General features: G+C 41.3%; 1 long non-coding RNA gene across 2 annotated transcripts in view; it reads left to right on the forward strand.

Moving 5' to 3' along the window:
• LOC122563118 (uncharacterized) overlaps window positions 1–21,483 on the forward strand; it is a 164,721-nt gene that overhangs the window by 54,157 nt on the left and 89,081 nt on the right. The window contains exon 1 of one of the 2 annotated variants that reach the window (XR_015750983.1): window positions 6,137–6,249. The exons of the other annotated variant lie outside the window; for it this stretch is intronic. This is a non-coding gene — a long non-coding RNA (uncharacterized LOC122563118). Of the gene's footprint in view, window positions 1–6,136; window positions 6,250–21,483 lie in introns of those variants that run through there. 2 annotated transcript variants of the gene reach the window in all.

The raw sequence follows: 21,483 nt of genomic DNA on the forward strand, positions 1-21,483 counted from the left end.
GAGACAAGGGAAGAAATAGCTGAGGCATTAATAGATATCTTTCCACCTTTTTTAGCCTTAGGAAAGATTGCAGAGGATTGGAGAAAGGCGAATGTTGCTCCTTTGTTTTGAAGGGAAACAGGAATAATTCAGGTAATTGTGTTTTTGAGGAGGTGACTAGAATGTTTGATAAGGAAAGGGCTGTGGATTTTGTTTACATGGACATTTGATAATGTATCTTATGTCTGGCTGGTATAAAAATAGAGTCTCATGGGATCTGGGGTGAGTGGCTGGATGGATACAAAACTGCTTTGTTCAAGAAGACAGAGAATAATGGAGGAAGGGTGCTTTTCAGAATAGACATCAATAACTAATGGTGTTGCACAGGGATCTATGGTGGGACCTTTGTTGTTTGTAAGATATATAAATATTCTAAAGAAAAACATAGATGATCCGATTAGTAAGTTTGTGGATGACACCAAAATTGGTGGAGTTGCAGATAATGAGGAGGATTGCCAAAGGACACAGCAGGACATAGAGTCATAGAGTCATAGAGATGTACAGCATGGAAACAGACCCTTCGGTCCAACCTGTCCATGCCAATCAAATATCCCAACCCAATCTAGTCCCACCTGCCAGTAGATAGATTGCAGATTTGGGCAGAAGACTTATCAAACTGGAGGGTTCAGAAGAGATTTATTGGGATGTTGCTGGGTATGGAAGGTTTGAGTTATAAAGGAAGGCTGGATAGGCTGGGACTCTTTCCACTGGAGCATAGGAGTTGAGAGGTGATCTGAAAGAAGTTTATAAAATAATGAGAGGTATAGATAGAGTTAATTTTAGTTGTTTTTTTCACCCTAGGACTGGGGATTTCAAGATGGGGACACCTTTTAAGGTCAGAGGAGAGAGATTTAAAAAAGACATGAAAGATAATTTTTTTACACAGAGGGTGGTTTGCATGTGGATTGAACTTCGTGAGAAACTGTTGGTTGCAGGTTCAATTACAACATTTAAAAGACATTTGGATAGATACATGAATAGGAAAGGTTTGGAGGGATATGGGCAAGGAGCAGGCAGGTGGGACGGGTTTAGTTTAGGGTTATGTTCGGCATGGACTAGTTGGACCAAAGAGTCTGTTTCCACGCTGTATGACTCTATGATTCTGTGGAGTTTAATCCAGACAATGCAAAGTGATACATTTTGGAAGATAAAATTCAGGTGGGAATTATAAATCATAAAATTTATTGCAGAACCCTGAGGATCAGTGACATACTGGGATCTGGGCAGACAGATCCACAGATCCCTGGAAGTGACAACACAGTTGGAAAAGGTGATCAAGAAGGCACACAGCAAACTTCTCTTCATTGGCTGGGTCATTGAATGTAAAAGTTGACAAATTATGTTACAGCTGTACAAAATATTAGTTAGCCACATTTGGAATATTGCACTCAGTTCGGGTTGACACATTACCAAAAGGATGTGGGTGCTTTGGAGAGAATGCAGAGATGATTTACTGGGATGTTGCCTGGTCTTGAGAGTTTTACTTATGAGGAAAGGTTGAATAAACTCAAATTGTTTTCACTGGGAGGATGGAAATTGAGGGGCAATCTGGTAGAGGTCTACAAAATTATGAGAAGCACAGATAGGGTGGATAGTCAGAGGCTTTTTTCCAGAGTGGAAAGATCAACTACAGGAGAGTACATGTCCACAGCAAGAGGGGGAAACTTTAGGGGAGAAGTGTGGGGAACATTTTTCATACAGAGGGTGGTGGGTGCCTGGAACACACTGCCAGTGGAGGTAGGGGAAACCGGCATGTTTATAAAGTTTAACCAGAACTGGATGCAATATTCCAAAATAATCTTGATAGACTTATGAATGGGAGATGAACAGAGGGATAGACACCACCCATGGGCAATAAGTAGCAGGTTTAAATAAAGATTAGGCACTAGCACAGGCTTAGTGTGTCAAAGGGTGTCATGTATTGTATAAAAGATATAAAACAACATTTTTACAGTCTTTAGGTACAGTTTCTAGAAAAAGACCCTAAATAACATTATATCAATGACAGGTTGCATTTATACTGTGCCTTTAATGTACTAAAACTTTCTAAGTGACTTCACAGGGACACTAATTACTGGGTTCACTACATGCTAATATTCAGTGACTCACGGATAAGAGCATTGAGTTTCCTCTGATGCTCACAATTCTTAACTTTTCACCATGTAAAGGTGTTCTGATGTTCTTATTTTTTCTATCGAAGTGAATAACTTCATGTTTATTCACACTATATTTGATTTGCCATGTTATAGTGCCTTCCCTCCTTATAATTTACATTCTCACCCAATTTTGTGCCATTAGCAATTTTGGAAATTTTGATTTGGCACCCCCATCCAAATCCTTTAAATAGATAGTGAACAGCTGTGAACATACCACTGTTTGTGGGCTGCATGGTGGCTCAGTGGTTAGCACTGCTGCCTCACAGGGACCGGGTTTCATTCCAGCGTTGGGCGACTGTCTGTGCAGTTGCACTTTCTATTCGTATCTGCATGGGTTTCCTCTGGGTGATCCGGTTTCCTTCCACAGTCCAAAGATATGCAGGTTAGGTGGATTAGTCATGCTAAATTGGTCTGTTAGTGTTCAGAGATATGCAGATTAGGTGGGTTTACTATGGTAAATGTGAGGTTACAGGGATAGGGTAGGATGCTCTTTGGAAGGTCAGTATAGACTCAATAAGTCGAATAGCTTCTATTTGCACTATAGAGATTCGATAATCTTTACAGTATCTTTCTACCAACAGCCTGTTATCCTGAGAATGGAATAATTTGTTTATTTCTAATATCTGCTTTCTGTCTAACAACTAAGTATTAATCCATATTAGAATATTTCTCTAGTCCCATGCTTTCCAATTTTACCTACTAACATCCCCTGTGTCCTGGTCAAAAGCCTTCAGAAAATCCAAATATACCATTTCCACATCTGCCTTTGTCAATACTACAAGAATATCTTCAAAAACTGTCAACAAGCCTGCTTCCTACTATTACTCTAATTTCACTGTGGCCAATTTTACCATTATTTTCTGAACAGTTATCACATACTTTGTAATAAATTCTAACATTTTTCCTATTACTGTTACAAAATCACCAGGTCTGTTGTTTGTCATTAACTCGCTTCCTCCCTTCCTTCTAGCTTGCAGGAACTGTTTGAGAATCTATAATATTTTGAATGATAACCACCAATTAGCTCTCAATCCAACAATCTGGGATACAGCTCATCAGGTACTGTGGAATTATCTATCATCAGGGCATATACCTTTCTAACTCCTACCTCTTTACTAATACTAGTTTATTTAGTTATTAGTATCACAGGTCTGGAGAGTGAGCACAGTCTGGGTCCAGTGACAGAGTGAGCATGGGCTGGGTCCAGAGATAGAGTGAGCACAGTCTGGGTCCAGAGACAGAGTGAGCACAGTCTGGGTCCAGTGACAGAGTGAGCACGGGCTGGGCCTAGTGACAGAGTGAGCACGGGCTGGGCCCAGTGACAGAGTGAGCACGGGCTGGGCCCAGTGACAGAGTGAGCACGGGCTGGGCCCAGTGACAGAGTGAGCACGGGCTGGGTCCAGAGACAGAGTGATCATGGGCTGGGTCCAGAGACAGAGTGAACATCGGCTGGGTCCAGCGGTGGAACAGTACGAGCATGGGCCCAGTCCCACGGCAGAGTGAACAGGCACTTCCTGGAACAGTGGCACAGTGAATCCTGGATGGAGGCCGGTATGTGGAGTCAGCGTGCTCTGAGGCCTGCAGGCACTGACTGGGACGTAAGTAGTTATGGTCACTTATTATCATTCTGGACTTTTTCACTGTTTCATGCTAATCTATGTTGTTTTGTATTCTGTAACAACACTATCTTTGTACCTCTATTTGTACCCAGGTACTAGTTCCTAAGTTGGCACCATTAACGGCAGCCATTGTAAAAATGTTTCACTGTACTCCTGTACTTCTGTATGTGACAATAAAGGATAGTCGATCCTTTTGCTTTTAATAAATGGATTACTTTCAAATTCATTAAAGAAGCCTGGTAAAAGTGATTTCTGTTGTGTGTAATGTTTCACAAAGAAATCAATTTGGTGATTGCATCATATCATATCCATAGTAATGGTACAACTGGAAGAATGGTAGGCCTTGATTATTGGCACATTCCTCCCAACCTGGTCCCTCATGCTATTAAAATGGCTTCCACAGTAACTATTACCAAGATAGGCACTGCTATTAGGCATGAAAAATTCATCAGTGACAGCTGTAATAACTGCATGTACCCAATTTACCACAATATTGTAATTTTAAAAAGAAATCAGGATCTGCACATTTGCCACATAATAATGATACATTTTTGTGGCAGCTGTGATTAGAATTCGAGCTGCAAGTGCTTGCAAAACACATGGGGCTTATCTCCTTAATGCTGTCTCTACGTCAGGCTACAACTGAGCAGTTAGGTTTCCACAAGAGGCAGGTGAAACTCTGGCTAATGAGAGGTAAAATCTGATTTGTATCTCTTGCCAGACCTTGAGATTAAGTCTGCAATGTACATACAGCATTACAGGGAGCACCTTCATGAATTATACTCAATGAATCATTTAATGAATAAATGGAATATCCCTACCGAAATATTCAGCAGAAGATTTCATTGTATACTAAGTATTTTTAAAATCATTTCTATCTAACAGTGAATAATAACTGATATTTATTTTTAGTTATCTGAAACAATCTGGATTTATTTTGTTTCTAATTATGGGGGTTTTATTAAACAGCTTTTTCACATATTAAGGGTACGTACTTTCCAATGTGGATTCATTTTTCTACTTTTTTGAAGTGTTGCAAGTTAACTAAATAAATACTTAAGACACACAATGAACAGTATTTAATAATACAGCACATCTGTTACAGTATTTCCATACCATTTTTGGGCTTGGTTCCATCCATGACAAAACACAGACACCATCTCAGAGTTACAGAAGCACATCGAAACATTTCAATAAAAAGATTGATGAGAATCTGGCAGTCTTGCTTGCAGTTGCTGCATTGCAATCATCTGATGAAATGTAATTGCTCCAACAATAATCCCTGCAAAGACTGGGGGATAGTTATTTCATTCAGGGAAATTGAAATACATTCAGGATATCCCTCAGATAATTGTTCCTGTTATAGCACAGAAACATGCAGTTGGGTTAGACCCAGCAATGTCATGCCAATGTTAATGCTTCACATGAGGCTCCTCCTATCTCTCTACCTCAGTCTATTGGAATAGCTATCTATTCATTTCTTTTCTGTATTTTTCTAGTTTCCCTTAAATATATCCATACTATTTGCCTCAAGCTCTTCTTGTGGTAGCAAAATCCACCTTGGAACCATTGAATTTCCGATCGGGTTTGCTAATGATTATCTTATACTTCCAGCCTCCCAGCCTCTTGCTCAAATTGAAACAGTTGATATAAATACATTTGTTGAGCAAAAAAATGGGACCAATTGAATTGAGCAAAAAAATGAGACCAATTGAATTTCTCTACAGAAAGTAACTCAGTGAACTAAAGGGCCCTCTTCTGTGTTTAATGACTCTATGAATGTAATGAAAACCTTTTCTCCAAGTATATATTGTCAAAACCTATCTACAGACAGAAAACTCCCTCTTTGATGAACGTCTTGAAGAATGCAAGCTGACTCTACAGCCATGTTGGATTTTAATTCTTTATGTGCTTTGTGTTGTCTGAGCAATCATGCACTTAGATAAACTGTTATAAAAGAAAATCGCCTGAATGAGGATTAGCTGTTATGCCAGATCATTGATATATTAACAAATTAAAGTGAATAACAATGAGTCAGTTGGCACTGAACAGAACATGGCACAAACAGATATTAACACATTGACACGTGACTGAAATAACATGGATTTTAGATATAAATATTAATATATAAATAAATGTCACATTAAAAGTTTTGGAAACCCTTCTATTTTGCATTGCAAGCCGGAGTCAGACAGTAAGGCATGGTGGAGACCAGCAGAAAGGGCATACAAAAACTATTCACATGACAACTTTGAATAATTTATGCCATTTTAAAATTTTTATGAGCCATGTTGTGCCAGGCAATTGAAGAATCAGCCCATAGCAGCTTCTTACTATGTATTTCCAAACATGGTCTTCTGGAACTGCTTGATATTCATCTCCCTCAAATATTCTCAATGATGGGGTATCACATCATACTGCAAATTGTTTGTAAGGTAGGAAACTGTTGTGAGATTTCCAGAGATAGTATTAACATTCTTCAGGAACTGAGACCATTATAAAGCACCCAATGTCAGATCTGATATGGTGTTTGGAAAGCAGTGAGCATAATATAAGTTATTATTTATTGACTTTTTCAACATTTAAAATATGCAGCCAAATTTGACAAGAAAAGTTATTTTTTTTATTTTCTTTTGTAATTTATGTAGGTATGTTTGAATATATATTTTCTGGGAACTTTCTACAGCAATGATCCAATTGTTAATCTCTCTAATGTTTTATCAAATGCACTTGAGGGTAATTGAATTGATCACATGTTCTATGTTTCTTGGGTCAAACACCATTGTCAGTATGATATGATCTGAATCTATATGTTCGCCTATGCAACATTTACCACAAACATTGGGGTCTTGTTGGGACAGATTTCTTGAAGTTTAAGAGCAACACTATTTATACCATTTTGATATCTCAAACTTACACATTGTATGGCTCTGTGCTTACTAGCTGTTACATTTATATTACAATTACAGAACAAACTGACTGCCACATTACATGGACTCTATTGCACTGGGAAGGGAGTGCCTAAAATTGAGGATCTTTATATCAGAACACCACATGTTGTGATGTCATATAACTATCTGAAAGGTGCTTTGCCTGTCTGATCTGGAACCTGAACAATAACACAACATGTGGCCAGGAACATTGCTCAGGAACATTGTGGACTGGAAATTTGTTACCATAGTGTTGTTGTTTCAAATTGGAAAGGTCCCTTAAAACCATGGTTCACACCTGAAATTGTTTAATCAGAGAATGTTATATGTACATCTGTGATCGATCACAACTTTCTTTATCACCTGAAAATAATTTTTGAATAAAATGTTAAAGCAAAGTCTCGTATTTCTCATCATGTGACATTACAGATGCAATTGCATTGCTTGAAGCAGAGCAAGGGGTTGCTCTGTTGGACAAATCAATATTTCTTCCTTAATCTAAGTCACCGAAAGAAAAACTAACTCATCCTTTATCCTGAATGTTTTTGTTTGGGTGTTCTTGGCACAGAATTGCTGATAGATTCTGTACAAAACTGTTGTGGTATTTTACATTAAAATCACTTAGAAATATAGAAACATAGGTATTAGGAATACACTATTCACACTTTTGACCCTCTTCCACCATTCAATGTGATCATGGATGATCATTCAGCGAGTACCCCATTTTCACTTTTTTCCCATATGCTTTGGTCACTTTAGCCCTAATAACTATGTTTAGTTCTTTCTTGAAAATATTCAATGCTTCAGCCTCAGCCACTTTCTGTGGCAGAGAACTCCACGGGCTTACCAAATTTCTCCTCATCTGTATCCTAAATGGTCAATCCTGTAGCCTTAGACTGGAAGCCTTGGTTCTGGGCTCCCTGGTCATAGGGTAGATGCAGAAAGAATGCTCCCAATCTATTCTTCTGAACTCCAGCGAATTTAGTCCTAACTCATCCAGTGTTATTATGATACACATTATGTCAATGGCTCCAAGAAATCAAAATGACACATGAAGACAAATATGGCTTTCTTAAAATGTAAAAAAAAATGAGCAGTGAACACTTATTACTTATTATGAGTTTCGAGAAGATTTGTAGCTCAGGTTGTAGGTTTGCTCACTGAGCTGGGAGGTTCATTTTCAGAAGTTTTGTTACCATACTAGGTAGCATCTTCAGTGAGCCTCCCGATGAAGCACTGGTGGTGCAGCCCACTTTCTATTTGTGCGTTTAGGTTTTCTTGGAATGGTGATGTCATTTCCGGTGGTGACATCATTTCCGATGGTGATGTCATTTCCTGATCTTTTTGTCAGGGGGTGCTATATGGGATCCAAGTCAATATGTTTGTTGTTAGGGTTCTGGTTGCAATGCCATGCTTCTAGGAATTCTTGTGTGTGCCTCTGTTTGGCTTGTACCAGTCAAAGTAGTATTCTTCCTCACCCATATGTAAGGATACTGGTGAGAGTGGGTCATGTCTTTTTGTGGCTAGTTGTTGTCCATGTATCCTGGTGGCTAGTTTTCTGCCTGTTTGTCTGCCTGCCTGTAGTGTTCTTTTAAAGTCCTTGCAAGGTATTTTGTAAATGATATTAGTTTTATCTGAAAACGAACCTTCCAGCTCAGCGAGCAAACCTACATTCAGAACCTATTACTTAGGTTCCTTATTTGAAGTCCACTCAAGAATTATTAGTAGAGATGACTTGCAGCTTCAAAACAAACTGAATAAATGTGAATATCAAATGCTCTGAATTTATCTTAAATCTGTCTTTAACTGTAATGTCGATGAAGAAATTCTCAGCATATTCATGCTAGCCTGTAATCTGCTGTTTAATTCATACCAATGTTTAAAGATTGTAATAGGTGTAGTGTGTTATTGTAATTCAGGTTAATGTTGGAGTATGGAATCATCTATGTTTCATGAGTGGACTCCTCAGTGATCAACATCATATTGTTATGAAAGGAGATTGGTGTGCCCTGACATACACAAAACATGATATAATTCAGTTAACTTTAACAACATTGGTATAATCAGGAATGATCTGGGGAAAAATTGTATTCTACACCACTATCTTTGGCTTCCAAGTGGGATAAGCAAAAGGCGCGGAGATCTCACCGAGATGCAAGTTAGTACGAAAGAATGTCATAACTTTTTCCAGTATCACCCTATAAGAGCACCAGGCCATACATGCAGCAAGTTAAGGAACAGTTGGTTGGGGACAGGAGAAAGGTTGATTATGTGGGAATAGCAGAGTTGCAATAACCTCTATAGAAAGACTACCTAGTAAACTCTGCAATCTATACTTCACTGCCAGTAGCTGTTAAAATCAAAATGGTTCTCACATTGTAAGCTTTTGGTTTCTTTTAAATACTTGAAAGGGGAAATAAATTCTTCAAGTAGAAGGAATAGCTGCAGGGAAAGGAAGGAAATTGGGAATAATTGGATTTTTCTTTCCACAAGCAGGTTTCCTTTTGTGGCACAGTACTGAAATCCAGCGATTCCTTCCAGGCTGACATAGGGAATATTTACAGTATCACTCAGTTTAGTGCTTGCAGATGCATTAGGAGGAAGATGAATGTTTATTAAGCAGAGCCAACACCTTTATTATATTTGTTACTAAACAGAAGCAGTACAATGTGTCTGTCTAATTTTACCACTACAGCTGAGTCGCCAGATGTAGAAGAGGTGATTGATAGATTACAAGTTTTTAGCTGTTTAGCTCCGTCTATAATGGTGCTTTTCACATGAATAGAAAGCATTATGCTCTCTTAATGTCTACCCAGTCTGAGAGCAACAGATTCATACAGGCCGATGCTCAGCTCCACAAACAGCTTGTAAGATTGTTTATTTTCTGTCAACCATGGGAGAAGAGTTTGTTGGCCCTAACTCATGACATCATTGGCAGAACCTCAGTGCTAATGCAATGAGATCCACGCAACAGCAGGATCATCACTGACTGCATCACTGACACCCTGAAGGAAGGTTTTAAATGTCTGAACAGGAATCACATTGCAGTGCGAAAGTGTTTTTTATCATTGTGCATGTTGCCTGAAATTACTTTGTTGAAAGGCCTAAAAGAGGAGGAAAATAGACAAGAGTTCAGGATCATAAAAATGAGGAACTTGAGTTTTGCTGAAAATAAGAAAGTGGTTTCTGAAACATTACCATTGCTTAGAAGCTTGGTGCACTCTGCTCTATTGCAAGGTTCAGTTACGTAAGTGCCTCAGGGGTCATTTAAGGATCGACACCAAATAAATCAGTTCAAAGAACATCAGATGTATAATCCTCAGTACAGATCTTCCAATCCGTGTCAACTCCAGTTCTTACTTCATCATTATTCTGTACAGTCACAATCTCACTACAGTGGACACACTCAATGTCTAAAAAATGTTGCTTATTAATGAAAAAAAAATTATCAAAGCTTTACACCTTGTGCATTTGCAAGAATACCAATTTAAAGGAAAAACCATCATTTATACAGCATAGGAGGACATGGTGGTTCAGTGGTTAGTACTGATGCCTCACAGTGCCAGTGACCAACATTTGATTCCAGCCTCGGGTGACTGTCTGTGTGGAGTTTGCACATTCTCCTTGTACCTGTGTGGGTTTCCGTCAGGTGCACTAGTTTTCACCCACAATCCAAAGATTACCTGTTAGGTAGATTGGCCATACTAAATTGCCCCATAGTGTGCAGGGATGTACATACTAGATGGATTAGCCATGAGAAATGTGGGAGTAGGGGAGTGTATGGGTCTGTGTGAGTTGCTCTTTGGAGGGTCAGTGCAGACTGGGTGAGCTAAATGGTTTTTCTGCACTGTAATGATTCTATGATTCTGAAGTGCTGATTTGTTGGCAAGTGGATTCTGATTGGGAGAGGTATTGACATGGAGAATGCACAAAATAATGATTGACAGTTCACTGCCAAATTCAAAAAGTGTGGCATTGGTAAAGCACAGCAGGTCAAGTAGCATCCAAGCAGCAGAAGAGTTGACATTTCGGACATACACCCTTCATCATCCCTGCTCCTCTCCTGCTCTTCAAATGCTGCCTGACCTGCCGTGCTTTACCAGCGCCCCACCTTTTAACTCTAACTCTCCAGCACCTGCAGCCCTCACTTTCTCCTAGTTAACTGTCAAATGTTGCTTCATCGTCATAGTCACAGAGAAACAGATCCATCGGACCAACTCATCCATGCCGACCATAATCCCAAACTATATTAGTCCCAGCTGCCTGCACTTGGCCCATATCCCTCCAAATATTCCTATTCATGTACTCGTCCAAATGTCTTTTAAATATCTTTTAAATGTTGTAAATATACCTGTATCCTCTGGACGTTCATTCCACACACAAACCACTCTGAGCAAAGAAGCTGCCATTCATTTCTTTTTAAAATCTTTCTCCTCTCACCTTAAAAATATGCCCCCCCCCAGTCTTGAAATTCCCCATCCTATAGCAAAGACACAAACTATTCACCGTATCCACACCCCTCATGATTTTATAAACCTCTATAAGGTCACCCCCCACAGCCTCCTATGACCCAACGAAAAATGTCCGGTCTACCAACCTCTCCTTATAACTCAAACCTCTCCATTCCCAGAAACATCCTGGTAAATCTTTTTTGTAACCTGTCCAGCTTAATAATATTCTTGCTATAACAGGGTGATGAGAACTGGATATAGTACTCCAAAAGAAGCCTCGTCAATGTCCTGTATAACCTCAACATGACATCCCAACTCTATACTCAAAGACCTGAGCAATGAAGACCAGTGAGCCAAATGCCTTCTTAATCATCCTGTCAACAAATGAGGCAACCTTCATAAAATTATGAACCTGAACCCCTATGTCGCTCCTTTTCAAAAGACTGCCTAAGGCCCTACTTTTAATTGTATACATCCTGCTCTTGTTTGCTTTCCCAAAACGCAAGACCTCACATTTACCTGAATTAAACTCCATCTGCCACTCCTCAGCTCATTAACCCAATTGATCAAGATGCCTTGTAATCTTAGGTAACTTTCTTCAATGTCCACTATACCACCAATTTTGGTGTCATCCGCAAACATACGAACCACGTCTTCTATACTGTCATCTAAAACATTTATATAAATGACAAACAAAAGTGGACCCAGCACCAATCCCTGTGGAACACTGCTGTTGACAGGCCTCCAGTCTGAAAAACAACTCTTTGCCAACACTATGTCCCTTGCTGTTAAGCCAATTATGTATCCAATTGGCAAGCTCATCCTGATTCCAATGCAGTCTAACATTACTAATTAGTCTACCATGTGGAACTTGGTCAAAGGCTTTACCAAAACCCAAGTAAACAGTGTCTACTGTTCTGTCCTTAGGCAGATAAACTTTGATTAGTCAAGGGATTATGCTGAGAAGTGAACTGATGGATAGCTAACCTTTATTTTGTTGAGTTGAAACAGTCATAGAGTCATAGAGATGTACAGCATAGAAACAGACCCTTTCGTCCAACTCATCCATGCCAACCAGATATCCTAAATAAATCTAGCCCATTTGCCAACCCTTGGACTATATCCCTCTAAACCCTTCCTATTCATATACTCATCCAGATGCCTTTTAAATGTTGCATTTGGACCAGCCTCCATCATTTCCTCTGGCAGCTCATTCCATACATGCATCACCTTCTGTGTGAAAACGTTGCCCCTTAGGTTCCTTCTATACCTTTCCCCTCTCACCCTAAATCTATGCTCTCTAGTTCTGGACTCCCCCACACCCAGAGAAAAGACCTTGTCAGTTTATCCTATCCATGCCCCTCATGATTTTATAAACCTCTTTAAGGTCACCCCTCAGCCTTCAGCACTCCAGGGAAAATAACCCCAGTCTATTCAGTCTCTTCCTACAGCTCAAATCCTCTGACCTTGGCAACAGCTTTGTAAATCTTTTCTGAACTCTTTGAAGTTTCACAACACCCTTCTGATAGGAGGTAGACCAGAATTGTACACAATATTCCAAAAGTGACCTAATCAATGCACATTGTGCATACATGTTATTTCTAAGCATGTCCATGCTCAGACAGTCAGGTTAAAGATACATGCAATGTCTTCCTGCTTTGTGCTTTCAGCCATCCCCACTTATTGTCGGGTACGCCAGATATTTTGGGATGGTGGTCCAATAATATTGCACCTCCTCTTCCCGAAGTCTCTGAAAGTATTGTCCAATTCCTGTCTCATGCAAGTTGCTCACCTCCTTAATTCCACAGCAACCTGACTGAGTAAACAACCAGGTGGGCATTTTTCTATTTTAGGTGTTCCTGCCACCGAAGTAGAGTTCCCAGCTAATTAATTATTCACATTGCATTAGCTCAGCGAGGTGATGCCTCAATGACATTGTTGCCAGATTATTAATCCAGAGACCCAGATGATGTTCTGGGGGCTTGAGCTGAAGTCTCACCATGGCAAACAGTGAAGTTTGAATTCAATAAAAATCTGGTATTAAGGGTCTAATGATGACCAAGAAACCACTGTCAGTTATTAGAGGAAATCACTATTTAGTTCACTAATCCCCTTCAGGGAAGGAAACTACTGTCCTTATGTAGTGTGGCCTACATGCAACTCCAGATCCACAGTAATGTGGTTTACTCTTAACTGCCCTCTGGGCAAATATGGATGGGCAATAAATGCTGACCTAGCTAGTGACACTCACACAGAACCATAGAGTCATATAGCTTGGAAACAGAGCCTTTGTCTGAACCAGTCCATGCTGACCATAATCCCAAACTAAACTAGCCCCACCTGCCTCTGATTGGCTCATATACCTCCAAAACTATTTTTATCACATCTTGTGAATTAAGTTTTAAAAAAGCAAGAAGAATGGGAGTTAAAACTTGCATGCCAGATTTAGAACTGCAAGAATTACATTTTAATACCTATAAACATTTATACTACTATTGTCTCCTCTTGAATGATGCATCAATAATTTCTAAGCATGTCCCTCCCAATTGACTTAGCATCAAAGCTATCTCTGAAAAATATCCGTTACCAGCCCCTCCCCCTCCATTCCATTCCTCTCATCGACCCTCCCTTCCAGATATCAACTGGATTCATTCCTCCCATCAGCCAAGCAGGTTGTACCCTCTAGCTGTCTTCACATATTGTAACAAAACCAGTCCTTTTTTTCAAAAAGCTGTGTCTTGGCTCAAAGAGACTCTCTCCTTGATTTTTTTTCAGAGGGGTAATAAACTGGGCCAGGCTTTGATCAGTCTGGTTTGGTACAGAGATGAAAAGGATTTTGAGAGGCCTTTTGTTTATATGTAAACAGCTGAGATGTCAGGCCAATGCGGTCATGTTTTAGAAGTGACCTGTATAATGAAAGGGGAGTGGTCAGCTCTCTAGCTGAGCTGAGCAGTTTTAGTTCAGTCTTGAACTGGTTGGAAGTTCAACAGGGAGCTGCGTGGAAACTCTCTCTTTCTTTTCTGCCCTTCAACTTTAACCCGTAAGCATGTGTTCCATTTATACTCATTTTAAAGGGGGTTTGCTTATTGGGACTGTTGTGTATACTCGGAACAGCATAACTAAGTCTAGTTAGATAGGTTAAGTTCTATAGGGATTCTTTATTCTGTTCATTATGTTTCATTGTATAATTTTGCAAATAAAGTTTTGTCTGTTTTAAACTCTAGTAGTTAACCTAGCTAGCTTACGCCAGGTAATGTTCACTGTACACTTACTGAAACAAATTGCAAAGTTATGGTCGAGGGCTGCCTGCTTAAGAATGCTTTGAGTGGTCTGGCCGAGTCCATAATACTATCCCTACCTTACCACCCTGCGCCCCTCCTCCTTGACACCCGCCCCTTTATCTGCAGCTCCCCTTACACCCATCCCCAGTCCTGAAGAAGGGTTACACCCAAAACGTTGACTTCTCCACCTCCTTATGCTGCCTGACTTGCTGTGTTCCTCCAGCCTCTTGCTTGTCTACCTTGGAAAACATTTGGAGAGCAACATGAGTAGAGAAAGTGCTAGACAGTCTGGAAAATTGTGCCTGTGTTCTGCAAAGAATAAGAATGAAAGAAGATAAATAAACAAAAAGAATAATCTAGTTGGAAATAGGATAATAGCAGATTGGAAAAGTGGCATTATAAATGTAAATAAATAATGTATTTCCCTTCAATGTTTTCAGGCCCTCTTTGGTATATTGTAACACACTAACTCCCACTTTAAAAAATGTTCCTGTTCTTGATGAATGCTTGAGTATACAAAGTAGCTCTAAGTGAGTGGAAATCAATCAATGACCCACATGGAATGGAATCATAATATGCTTGGAGGGAAACAGGCCAATGACTTACTTGATTCAACTATAACTATCATCTCTCTGCTTGAGAAGCGAAATTACAAAATCGATTTTGTCCTGAATATTTACCACATAGAAATGTAATGAGTTACAAAATGAAAGAAGGATTTATCTTGTAGCAAGATCACTGCTGAAATTGGAGTTTACTAGTTTAAACTGCTCTGGTAATTTATTTGTTGCAAATGGCAGTCATTTGCTTGCAAGATGGATCATTCAGTGCAAAGTCTGCATGACAAAGTCGTGCTGAAAAATGTGTTGCTGGAAAAGCGCAGCAGGTCAGGCAACATCCAAGGAGCAGGAGAATCGACGTTTCGGGCATAAGCCCTTCTTCAGGAATCATGGTCTAATACTTTGCTACTTAAAACTGCCAGACTAATGGAAATCAATGATATTTACAATCAGAGTTTCAGTCATAGCACAATACTCCATGTAGGATTAGAACGCTTTTCCATAAATCTGTTTGATGTTTAGTCCTTCCGCATTTTGGATCAGAGAGGGAGATGGCTGTGCACCAGCTCTTCAGTTTACATTGTTTAAGATGCATCTCCTGCCTTAACAACAAGTAAATAGTTTCCCTTGTGTCAGTCTCCTCCAATCTGAACTACGAAACATTAAATGTAAAGACGCTTAAGGCAACATTGCTGAATCAGTGGCGCAACATAAATGCACGTCAGATTTTGAACTATCAATTCTTTCCTATTCGGGTAGCTCATTATTCATTCTTTTCATACGTAATTGTATTCCTCTGTTGAAGCTATTTAGCTTTTTACAGTTTCACACCAAAGCTGGACAATGATCACCTTGCAATTAGCCCCGAGTATTAACATGCGAGTAACTCGAAGCTAATCATTTAATTCCAATTTATCAACTTGTACTACTTCTTCTAAAACACATTCCTTGATGTTACTCACATTCATTTCATTTACCATCACTTCTTATCTTTGCCTCATTTCTGTTTGGAGAGATGGCCATTCTATAACATGAGCATTGAGCACGCTGTATGTGATAAGACAGCTCCATTATCACATTGCTGTATATTCTTATTTCATGTGTTTGAGCTTTTAAAAAAAAACCAGATAAATATTGGTTTGTAGATTGAGAATTTGCATTTCATAATGATAGGCAGAAGTGGGTACTGCAGATGCAGGAGATTAGAGTCAAGATCAGAGTGATGCTGGAAAAGTCCAGCAGGTCAGGCAGTATCCGAGGAACAGGAAAATTGACATTTCGGGCAAAAGCCCTTCATCAGGAGTGAGGGTGGGAGCGGAGATATAAATGGGAAGGGGGTGGGGCTGGGATGAAGGTAGTTGAGAGTGTAATAGGTGGATGAAGGTGGGGGTAAAGGTGATGGGTCAGAGAGGAGTTGTAGCGGATATGTGGGAAGGAAGATTGACAGGTAGGACAAGTCATGAGGATGGTACTGAGCTGGAAGGTTGGAACTGGAATAAGGTGGGGGGAGGGGAAATGATGAAACTGGCGAAGTCCACATTGATGCCATTGGGTTGAAGGGTTCAGAGGCAGAAGATGAAGCGTTCTTCCTCCAAGCATCGGGTGGTGAGGGAGTGGCCCAGGACCTGCATGTTCTCGGCAGAGTGGGAAGGGGAGTTGGAATGTTCGACCATGGGTGGTGGGGTTGGTTGGTGCGGGTGTCCTGGAGATATTCTCTGAAGTGCTCTGCGAGAAGGTGTCCTGTCTCCCCAATGTAGAGGAGACCGCATCAGGAGCAACGGATACAATAAATGACATGTGTGGAAGTGCAGGTGAAGCTTTGATGGATGTGGAATGCTCCTTTGGAGCCTTGGACAGAGGTGAGGGGGGAGGTGTGGGTGCAGGTTTTGCAATTCCTGCGGTGGCAGGGGAGGGTGTTGGGATGGGAGGATGGGTTGTTGGGGGCGGTGGACCTGACTGGGTAGTCACGGAGGGAACAGTCTTTATGGAAAGCAGATAGGGTTGGGGAGGAAAATATATCCCTGGTGGTGGGATCCATTTGTAGGTGGCAGAAATGTCGGCGGATGATGTGATTTTTGTGGATGTTGGTGGGGTGAAAGGTGAGGACTGGGGAGTTCTGCCCTTGCTGTGGTTGGAGGGGTGGGGTTTGAGGGCGGAGGTGCGAGATGTGTTGGAGGGCATCTTCAAACCATGTGGGAGGGGAAATTTTGGTCTTTAAAGGAGGCGGCCATATGGTGTGTTCTGTGGTGGAACTTGACGTCCTGGGAGCAGATACAGTGGAGGTGGAGGAATTGGGAGTACGGGATAGCATTTTTGCACGAGGTAGGGTGGGATGAGGTGTAATCCAAGCAGCTGTGAGAGTTGGTGGGTTTGTAGAAAATGTCTGTGTTGAGTCAGTCATCGTTGATGGAGATGGAGAGGTCCAGAAAAGGGAGGGAGGTGTCAGAGATGGTCCAGGTGAATATAAGGTTGGGGTGGAATGTATTGGTGAAGTTGATGAACTATTCATGATAGACAGATATACTTTTGTTTTATTATTGGTCCAGTTATTGAATTTCCTTTCTTTAGACTATTTTTTTCAATCTTCCATTTTATGTGGCACTCCTTCCAAATGGTTGTATTCCTGGGGTCTTGCCAATTTCTTTCTCTAGCCACCATATGAAGGCATATTGGGTAGTTGACAATACCTTTTGTGTCCCCTTCTCTCAGAAAATTTACCCTTAACTTCTATGAATGGCATGAGAGAAGAGTACTGACTGTCTCTGTCATTGCTATGAATATACTATCTCTAAACATTCTTCAGGAACTGGTTCAATATTTTATCAAGAAGCTGAAGCATCCTGAATATGTGTAACTTATGTCTGTGACACACCCAAATCCTGGCTGCAGCATTACAAAACAAACTATTCCTTTCCCAGCTTAAGCAATGTCCAATGAGAACACTTAAAAGTTGTTAACAGGCTGCTAGAGAATCACAGGTACACAAATATGTTTCTCTCCATTGGTGAATTGTGAAGTGGTAAAAGCAATCGAGAGTGTGTGGTGCTGGAAAAGCACGGAGATAAATGGGACATAAAAGAACGTAAGCTAAACAAACTTCCATGTTCTTCCCTCCATACATGGGCTTCCTTGAACCTTCTGGAATCCATTTATCTCTCTACCCTAGAGGCTCCCAGCCTCATCCCTGATGAAGGGCTCCTGCCCGAAACGTAGATTCTCCTGTTCCTTGGATACTGCATGACCTGCTGTCCTTTTCCAGCGCCACACTCTTCGACTCTGATCTCCAGCATCTGCAGTCCTCACTTTCTCCAAGTGGTAAAAGCAGTCAAGTATAGGCCATGGTGCTATGACACTGCAGCAAATCATAGAAATAGAATTGTGGAATAGTTACAGTAAAGAACACTCTCTTCAGGTCAAAGGGGTGGCTGTGGGTACCTCTGTGGGCCCGAGTTATGCCTGTCTCCTTGTGGGGTATGTGGAACATGCCTTCTTTCAGTCTTATTCCGGCCTCCATCCACAACTCTTTCTCCGGGATAGAACATAGAACATAGAACATAGAAGAATACAGCGCAATACAGGCCCTTCGGCCCTTGATGTTGCGCCGATCCAAGCCCACCTAACCTACACTAGCCCACTATCCTCCATATGCCTATCCAATGCCCGCTTAAATGCCCATAATGAGGGAGAGTCCACCACTGCTACTGGCAGGGCATTCCATGAACTCACGACTCGCTGAGTAAAGAACCTACCCCTAACATCTGTCCTATACCTACCCCCCCTTAATTTAAAGCTATGCCCCCTTGTAATAGCTGACTCCATATGTGGAAAAAGATTCTCACTGTCGATCCTATCTAAACCCCTAATCATCTTGTACGCCTCTATCAAGTCACCCCTAAACCTTCTTTTCTCCAATGAAAACAACCCCAAGTGCCTCAGCCTTTCCTCATACGATCTTTCTACCATACCAGGCAACATCCTGGTAAACCTCCTCTGCACCCGTTCCAGTGCCTCCATATCCTTCCTATAATATGGCGACCAAAACTGCACACAATACTCCAGATGCGGCCGCACCAGAGTCTTATACAACTGCAACATGACCTCAGTACTCCGGAACTCAATTCCTCTACCAATAAAAGCCAGTACGCCACATGCCTTCTTCACCGCACTATTTACCTGGGTGGCAACTTTCAAAGATCTGTGTACATGGACACCAAGATCCCTCTGCTCATCCACACTACCAAGTATCCGACCATTATCCCAGTACCCCATCTTTTTATTACTCTTACCAAAGTGAATCACCTCACACTTAGCTACATTGAACTCCATTTGCCACCTTTCTGCCCAGTTCTGCAGCTTATCTAAATCCCGCTGTAACCTGCCATATCCTTCCTCACTGTCTACAACTCCTCCGACTTTCGTATCATCCGCAAACTTGCTCACCCAACCTTCTAACCCCTCCTCCAAGTCATTTATAAAAATGACAAACAGCAATGGTCCCAAAACAGATCCTTGCGGAACACTCCAAGATGAACCTTTGCCATTAACTACTACCCTCTGTCTTCTTCCAGCCAGCCAACTCCTAATCCAAACCTCCAACTCACCCTTAATGCCATACCTCCGTATTTTTTGCAGTAGTCTACCATGGGGAACCTTATCAAATGCCTTACTAAAATCCATATACACCACATCTACCGCTTTCCCCTCGTCCACCTCCTTAGTCACCTTCTCAAAGAATTCAATAAGGTTTGTGAGGCACGACCTGCCCTTCACAAAACCATGCTGACTATCCTTGATCACATTATTCCTATCCAGATGTTCATAAATCCTATCCCTTACAATTCTCTCTAAGACTTTGCCCTCAACAGAAGTGAGACTCACCGGCCTATAGTTACTAGGGTTATCCCTACTCCCCTTCTTGAACAAAAGAACCACATTTGCTAGCCTTCAATCTTCTGGCACTACTCCTGTAGACAACGAGGACATAAAAATCAAGGCCAATGGCTCTGCAATCTCCTCCCTTGCTTCCCAGAGAATCCTAGGATAAATGCCATCAGGCCCAGGGGACTTATCTATTTTCACCCTTTCCAGAATTTCCAACATCTCTTCTTTACATACCTCAAAGCCATCCATTCTACTTAATTGTGACTCAGTACTCACATTGACAACAATGTCCTGTTCCTGATTGAATACTGATGTAAAGTATTCATTCAGTGTCTCCCCAATCTCTTCAGCCTCCACACGCAACTTCCCACTACTATCCTTGACTGGACCTATTCCTACCCTAGTCATTCTTTTATTCCTGACATACCTATAGAAAGCCTTAGGGTTTTCCCTAATCCTACCAACTAAGGACCTTTCATGTCCCCTCCTTGCTGCTCTTACCGCATCATAATTTCCCTGCCCCCAGCTATAACTCTTGCCCTGTAGTGCACACTTATCCCTCTCCATCACTAGAGTAAAAGTCACCGAATTGTGGTCACTGTCCCCAAAGTGCTCACCTACCTCTAATTCTAACACCTGGCCTGGTTCATTACCCAGAACCAAATCCAGTATGGCCTCACCTCTTGTTGGCCTATCTACATATTGTGTCAGGAAACCCTCCTGTACACATTGGACAAACACTGACCCATCTAACGAACTTGAGCTATAGCTTTCCCAATCAATATCAGGAAAGTTAAAGTCCCCCATAACAACCACCCTATTACTTTCACTCTTCTCTTGAATCATCCTCGCAATCCTTTCTTCTACGTTTCTAGGACTATTAGGAGGCCTGTAAAAAACTCCTAACAGGGTGAGCTCACCTTTCCTATTCCTAACCTCAACTCAAACTACCTCAGATGGCGAGTCTTCATCCATCGTCCTTTCCACAGCTGTAATACTATCTTTGACAAGCAATGCCACACCTCCCCCTCTTTTACCCCCACCTCTGACCCTACTAAAACATTTAAACCCTGGAACCTGCAACAGCCAATCCTGTCCCTGTTCTACCCATGTCTCCGTAATAGCCACAACATCGAAGTCCCAGGTACCAACCCACGCTGCAAGTTCACCTACCTTATTTCGTATACTTCTTGCATTGAAGTATACACACTTCAAGCCACTTTCCTGTTTACAGGCACCCTCCTTTGAAATTGATGTCATGTTCCTAACCTCCCTACACTCCAGGTCCTGCACCCTAAAGCTACAGTCTGGGTTCCCATGCACCTGCAGAGTTAGTTTAAACCACCCCCAAGAGCACTAGCAAACCTCCCACCAAGGATACTGGTGCCCCTCAGGTTCAGGTGCAGACCATCCTGTTTATAGAGGTCCCATCTTCCCCAGAAAGAATCCCAGTTATCCAAATACCGGAATCCCTCCCTCCTGCACCATCCCTGTAGCCACGCATTTAACTGTTCTCTCTCCCTATTTCTCGACTCTCTATCACGTGGCACGGGTAACAAACCAGAG

This window comes from Chiloscyllium plagiosum, unplaced genomic scaffold (genome assembly GCF_037043375.1).
Source record: "Chiloscyllium plagiosum isolate Xiang-an unplaced genomic scaffold, Cpla_swu_hap1 HiC_scaffold_26, whole genome shotgun sequence".
In the NCBI taxonomy this organism is placed as follows: Eukaryota; Metazoa; Chordata; class Chondrichthyes; order Orectolobiformes; family Hemiscylliidae; genus Chiloscyllium; species Chiloscyllium plagiosum.